Source organism: Balaenoptera borealis (assembly GCF_965194805.1).
Source record: "Balaenoptera borealis genome assembly, chromosome: 2".
Classification (NCBI taxonomy): domain Eukaryota; kingdom Metazoa; phylum Chordata; class Mammalia; order Artiodactyla; family Balaenopteridae; genus Balaenoptera; species Balaenoptera borealis.
Window position 1 is genome coordinate 151,076,082 of NC_138867.1, and position 7,811 is coordinate 151,083,892.

Here is a 7,811-nt window from a genome sequence, read left to right on the forward strand (position 1 = left end):
CTCCTAACCTCTCTGTACCACCTTTTCCTGTTCAGTCCAATTTCCAATCTTTCAGTAGAAGGAGACCATGTCATGGGGCAACCCAGTTAAAACCTAGTATCCCATGAAACACTGAAGATGGAGGGGTTTCAAGAGGACACTGTGGCAGAAAAGCCAGCTCTAATTGGCAAGAGTGAGGTAGTTCAATAGGCTATACGCTCCAAACAGTTGTTCTCTCTGGTGATAGAGCAAAAGAAAGTATTCCTGCTGTGCAGACCCGGAGCTGCTGCCGACGTATCCCTGAGATTGCTCACGTACCTGAGAACACAGTGCAGGAATGAGGGCCTTAGATTAAAATACACAAAAATACAAAACCAGAATATTTATATATTAAAAAAAAAAAGTTAAAATGCACAAGATACGTCATTCGCACACCGCTAGTGCAGTTGGCATCCTGGAGAAAGTGGGACACAAGGTACAGTCATCCAAGGGAGCAAATAAATAAAATGGTATTGGCCCAGAACGGGGTGGGAGTGAGCTTAGAAGCAGCAGGTCTGCAGCTGTTCCCTCAACTCCCCTTTTGCCTATCATCACAACCCACTGCTTGGGACAGTTCTGTCAGCACTCTATCCCAGGAGGGGGTTATGAGGAGACAAGATGTAGAACACCCTGCCTTACCTCTGAGATACTTCCTCCCACAGAATGTAGTGGCTTGTGGGTTTGGGTCCATCAATCTGGTCTCATGCTTAATCTTTTCACTCTGGCATGGGAAATATTATTCCATATCCTTCTTGAAGAGTAAAACAATTTCCCTATCCAGGCCACTTTCAGAAGCTGGAGATTTTGGGGGTGGAAACTCAGATAAAGCATGCAGGAAGGGTTACCCCCCAGAGCATTTGGATAGAGCATGATTGGAGTTTCTTTGCCTCACCCCTTCCCCCAACTAAGAGGGAAGAGGGGGTGACGCTGTGGACCCCGGCCTGAGATATATGGCAGTGCCAGGTGCCCCCTACCCACACTGTCCCCCCTTTCTCCACTCTGCCGATTGATGCCTGTTCCTCAAAACTTTCGGTTTTGGTTTTTTTTTTTTTTTGGCCACGCCTTGCGGCATGCGGGATCTTAGTTCCCTGACCAGGGATCGAACCCGTGCCCCCTGTATTGGGCGCATGGAGTCTTAACCACTGGACCGCCAGGGAAGCCCCCTCAAAACTTTCTGATCATGAACGGATAACCCCCACCCACTGTGGCTCAATTCTGGGCCTCTGGGAGCATGGCAGGGCTGTGGGTCTCTTCTTCCTCCTCCCGAAAGTAGGCTGGCTTTCCCTGGGAGCTGGGAGCTTGCTGGGCCTTCAGTGGACGCGAGGCTACCATATGGTTGATGCTCTGGCAGAAGTGGCACTTCTTGGGCTGGGGTGGCCGTTTGCATTCCTTGGCATGATGGTCTAGACCTCCACAGTTGTAGCACCTACCTCCCTTTGATTTGCGTTTCTGCCTGTTCTTCCCTTTGGGCCGCCTCTCACTCCCAAGACAGGACACCCCACCAGGGCGGTGACTCGGATAGATTCCAGGCCCTTGGCGGACTTATTAAAGGTGAACTCCACGGCCTCACCCTCCTTCAGGCTCCGGAAGGCCTCCATGTGCAGCTTACTCTGGTGCACAAAGACATCCACCGGGCGGGGGGGGGGGGGGGGGGGCGGTTCGAGTGCGACCCCGGCGCAGGCAGTCATGGGCAGGAAGCCGAATCCCACGCGTACGTTGAACCACGTACAGATGCCGGCTCCGCGGAGAAGCTGCGGCTCCTCGGCCGCCCGGGCCGCGTCCTCCTGCGCCTCCTCCAGCCGCCTGCAAACTGCCGGTTTGACACAGAGCCCATGGTAGTTGGCCGAGCCCGCAGCCCCGGGCCCCAGGTCGGCCGGCTGCTGGCCCCAGAGAAGTCCGGAGGCAAAGGGCTGTATTTTTAAAATATCCGCAGAAGTACTCATGCTGGCATCCAGATTTTATACACAATGACTGCCATTTACTTTAATCAAGCAGTGGCCTCCACCATGTCAGTCTTGGCTGTCATGAAGCAGAAAAAGGAATACTGCCTCATCAGACCCTAGAGAAATTCTGTAATGGAACTTAACTTACTAAATGATGGCTAATAATTATATCACATAGGTGAGACAATCCACTTGAAAATAAGCTTAGTATAAATCAATGTGAGTATCGAATAGAAACATTTTCATTCCCTATTCAAAGGTATCTTGTTTTAAAATGTACCTTTTATCTTATTTCTTATCTTCATGTCATCTGCAAGTAGACAAAATCTGGTCTATACTAAGAAAGTAAGGTTAAGAATATTTTCCAAATTCTAATTTAAGGAAGAAAAGCCAAAAATGAAAATGACAGAGTTTAGCAAGGAAAGAAGTCCACATTCTGAGATATATGTTGTTTAGAATTTCTGGTATTAGTTGTCAATTACATGTAAGTATTTTTTTTTAATGTATTTTATTTTTGGCTGCGTTGGGTCTTCGTTGCTGCACACAGGCTTTCTCTATTTGCAGCGAGCGGGGGCTACTCTTCGTTGTGATGTGTGAGCTTCTCATTGTGGTGGCTTCTCTTGTTGCGGAGCACGGGCTCTAGGCAAGCGGGCTTCAGTAGTTGTGGCGCACGAGCTTAATTGCTCCACAGGATGTGGGATCTTCCCGGACCAGGGCTCAAACCGTGTCCCCTGCATTGGCAGGCAGATTCTTAACCACTGCACCACCAGGGAAGCCCTACATGTAAGTGCTGAATGCACAAAGTTGCTGAACTCCTTAGCAAAATATATAATTTATCACAAAAATGCTCACACACACACACACACAGACGTACAAAGAGAAGCCTCTCAAAATTTTAGGCATCAGAGAGAAGAAAGCCATAGTGATTTTTTTCCACTTGAGATTCAAAGCATTTATCATTTGCACTATACATTTAACAATTTAACTTTATGTCTCGTGTTCTCAACTCAATCATAGGGTCAAGAATTATTCTTAGAATCTGTACTCCCACAGCAGTGAGTAGAGTGCCCTGTACAATGACAGCTCCTAATGACTGTTACACACACCTAACAAGACAAACTATTGTCTAATTAGGAAAGGAGGGAATCAGAAATGATAAGAGTAACAGTGGAAAGCCCCAGAATGATCATTACTCTTGAATTTCCTAATATTAAAGTAGATGTATTCATATTTAGAGAAAAAGGTCATTTGAAAATAGACTATGAGTAAAAAAGAAAGCCTAGCTCTTTAGTTCTATACAATAACAAAATCTTACTCTAAAATTCCCTTTTCAAAATATGAGTTCTTGAAGACAAAAAAAAAAAAAAAAAGAAACTGTTAGTCTAGGAATGTTTTCAGTTACATTGTCCTAAAACACAGTCAAATGTTTGTTTTGCCTTTTATTCTTATTTCTTTACGTTCCCTATGTAGACTCTTGAGGCGAATAGGAGTGATCTGTTTCTATTAACTTTAAAAATGAGAAAAAAAAGTGGTAAATAAGGATACAGAGAAGAGTCCTTGGTCTTTTCTTTGTCACACTGTCCGCAAATAGCTGAGGGAGGTGACGGAAGAGAGAGGTCAAGAGACTGAGACAGACCTGGATCCACCTCCACCATTTCCTAGTTGAAAAGGAAATTCTTAGAAAGTTGTTAGCCCTGCCCCTCAAACATAGTAAGGATACAATGAGGTCATCTATTAACATTTTATCACTTCTGACACAATGTATAAAATACCCTGTTTTTTGATAATTCTCCATATGAGAATATATCAGGAGGGTTTTGCTTTTTATTGATAGCATGATAGAATTTTATAGAACTTTCACAGATACTCTTTTGAAACCACTTCAGACTCTGGAATCACTACTTTTTCACAGCTTCTCCCTTCTCCTCCAGTCCCAGCTCCCTCAACTAACGTCACAGCCAGGACTGTATCAGGACGGCTCTGTACCCATCGGCCATCTGCCATCTAGAACAGCCTTCCAGGACTCTCCATTCCATTAACTATCTTTAAAACTCAGCTAAAAATATTCTCTTCTTCCTTGCCTTATATATTTTAACTCCTCCCTGCCAGGGATTTTAACTTTGTAACTTGATGGTTTTTTTAGCCTTAATTTTTTCTAATATCAATATAAATATTCAATTTAATTCACCCCACAGATGATGATACATTCAATACAGGTATAACAAATTAGCCTTAGTTCACGATGTCAATGACTTTTTTAAAACAAACATTACATCATGAAATAATGCAATCAGTGCTTTGAGATAGCTGAAAAAAATTGCAAACTACAAAAGATGTGAAATTAAGAAATTTCATTAAAGAATGTACTAAGAAAGAGATGTGGAACTAAGATAAAATTTTGAAGTTAAATTGGGAAGGAAAGTTACTAAGGTAGCCAGATACCTGACAACCACTTATAAAGAATCGGCTCTGTTCAAGTCACTGTGTTAAAAACTAGAGGGTTGAAGACTCCAAGTGTATAATCTAATAATACACATAAATGTAATATGAGGTATAATTTTCAAGAAGAATAAAGTTGGAGGTCTCACACTTCCTGATTTCAAAACTTAACTACAAAGCTACATTAAAACAGTGTGGTACTGGCATAAAGGCAAACATACAGACTTTTGGAATAAAGTAGAGAGCCTAGTAATAAGCCCTCACATATATGGTCAAATGATTTTTGACAAGGGTGCCAAGACCATTTAATGTGGAAAGGACAGTGCTTTCAACAAGTAGTGTAGGGAAAACTGGGTGTTTACATGCAAAAGAGTAAAGCTGGGCCATTACCTTATACCACTTGCAAAAATTCAGTCAAAAGGGATCAAAGATCTGAAGAGTTAAAGCTATAAACTCTTAGAAATAAAGGGGAAAAGCTTCATGGCATTGGATTTGGCAATGATTTCTTTGATATGAAACCAGAAACACAGACAACTAAAGAAAACTTACTGGAGTTAAAAATTAAAACCTTCTCTGTGTTAAAGGACACTATCATAAAGTGAAAAGGCAACCTACAGAATGGGAGAAAATATTTGCAAATCATATCTGATGAGGGATTAATATCCAGAATATATAAAGAACTCTTTATAACTCAACAGCAATAATAACAACCAATGCAAATTAAAAAATGGCAAATAGAGATTTTTCAAAAGAAGATATACTAATGGTCAATAAGAACACAGACACTCAGCATCATTAATCATAAAGGAAATGCAAATCAAAAACACAATACCACTCCACACCTATTTAGATGGCTATTAAAAAAAAAAAAGGCATTAAAGAACAAACAACAAACAAACAAAAACAAAACAGAAAATAACAAGTCTTGGTTAGGATGTGGAGAAATTGAAATCCTTATGCATTCTGGGTGGAAATGTAAAATGCTGTAGCCACTGTGAAAAATGTTTTGGAAGTCCCTCAAAAAATTAAACATAGAATTGTCAGATGATCCAGCAATTTTACTTCTGGGTACATACCCCCAAAGAACTGAAAACAGGGACTTGAACAGATACTTATACCACGTGTTCATAGCAGTATTATTCACAATAGTTGAAAGAAGGAAACAACCCAAGTGTCCATGAACAGATGAATGGGTAAACAAAATGTGATATATACATACAATGGAATATTATCCAGCATTAAAAAAGGAAGAAAATTCTGACACATGCTACAACATGGTTGAAACTTAAAGACATTATGCTAAGCAAAATAAGCCAAACACAAGAAGACAAATATTGTATGATTCCACTTATATGAGATACTCTGAAATAATAGCAAATATACATATTGGTCTCTGCTCCCAGTTCCTGGCACAGAGATCCTAAAAACCATGCAATTTCCTAAGTAATAAGAGCACTAGGATCATCTTTTGTTTTAATATTTGGTCTTTGACCCTAGTTCCTGACATGGAGCTCCCGAATCCCTTTGAATTTCCTGGGTGATAGGAGTGTCTTTTGTTCTACTGAGGTGACTCTGGGTTGGCTCCTGTACAGGGGGTTGTCACCAGAAAGACCAAGCCATGATTAGAAATTTGGAATTTTCAGGCCCTCCCTGTTCGGCAGAGAGGGGAGAGGGTCTGGAAATGGAGTTAATGATCCATTATGCCTTCTTGATGAAGCCTACATAAAAATCCCCAAAGTGTGGGGTTTGGAGAGCTTCAGAATGGCTGAACGCATGGAGGAGGTTCTGGGAGAGTGCTACACCCAGAGAGGCCATGGAAGTTCTTGCCCCGTCCCGAATACCTTACTCTCTGCATCTCCTCCACCTGGATGTTCACCTGTATCCTTTATCAAATCCTTTAAAAAACTGGTAAATTTAAGTAAGTGTTTCCCTGAGTTCCGTGAGCCACTCTAGCAAATTAATTGAATCTGTACAGGGTGTCGTGGAAACTCAGCTTTACGGCTAATAGATCAGAAACAAAGGTGAAAACTTGGACTTGCTATTGGCATCTATAGTGGGGTGGGAGCAGTCTTGTAGGACTGAATCCTTAACTTGTGGGATCAGATAGTGTCAGAATTGAGTTAAATTGTAGGATACCCAGCTGGTGTTGCAGAGAATCACTTAGTGGGGGAAAACCCATGCCTGGTATTAGAAGCGCCGTGAGTTTGGTCATAGTGTGAGAGTAAAGGAGAAACACAGGAGTACTGTAGGTTTTTCTTACTCAGGGATCTAGAGTAGTCAAATTCATAGAGATAGAAAGTAGAATGGTGGTTGTCAGGGGCTGCGGTGGTTGCAGGGGGGAAGGAGAGTTCTTGTTTCATGGGTACAGTTTGGAAAGGTGAAAAAGGCAGATGGTGGTGATGATCGCCAATAATGTAAATGTGCTTTACACTACCAAACTGTGCACTTGAAAATGCTAAAATAGTAAATTTTATGTTATGTACATTTTACCACAGTAAAAAAAAATGATTTTCAAACGCATAGAATAGATACAATTGAGAAATTTACTTAAAAAATACACATATATGTTATAAGTAATCAGAGAAGTGCAAATTAAAATAGTGAGATTTTAAGTTACCCATCAGATTGTGTATGTATATATACACACACACACACAGACACACACACGAATGAACTTGTCGGACGTAAACTTTCTTTTTGTTCAAGGGAGTCCTGCCTTTGAAAGTGCAATATACATTTACTGTTAACATTAAAACCGTTGATAACCCCACAGTGTAATTCTTGGTTTCTAGCCTAGAAAGCATTTGTTCATAAAGAGCCATAAACAAAGACTTTCATTATGGGATTGTTTTGCAATAGGAATTAAAAAAAAAAAAAATCCTAGTGTCCCTAACCATTTTACTGAACAAATGAATGGTAGTAAATCTGTATTATGAAATACTTATATTGTGGTTAAAACAAAAGCTATATACTTATACACATACATATGTAGGAAATGGAGGTATTTTCCAGACATATTGTTAAGTGATAAAAGAAGCTGCTAAAAAATGCATAGAATAAAATATTGTGTTAAAAAATACCCAAACCCAAAACACATCTCACTAAAACATATATTTCCCATTTTGTTTGTAAATTTTTGTTAAAAAATTCTTTAAAGTTGTGGTTGGAAAATTTAACTCTGTACTAATACTGTTGGAAATCAAATAAGGAATTAAATATTCCAATCTTCTGTACTTTAACAAAGTAAATAATCTTTATTATCTTTGTACATATAATACAAAACTATGCATATATATAATTTTATGTAACATATAGTGTTTATAATATCAATAGCTTCCTATTTTGTTGATATCTTTTTTCATTATTTATTTAATTATTATTATTTTTTTAATTGGGGTATATAGTTGCTTT

General features: G+C 40.0%; 1 pseudogene across 1 annotated transcript; it reads right to left on the bottom strand.

Moving 5' to 3' along the window:
• Positions 1–845: 845 nt before the first annotated feature.
• Positions 846–7,004, bottom strand: LOC309622716 (protein lin-28 homolog A pseudogene; annotated as a pseudogene). The gene has a single exon. The product of its transcript is annotated as a protein lin-28 homolog A pseudogene (transcript).
• Between the last annotated feature and the right edge of the window lie 807 nt (positions 7,005–7,811).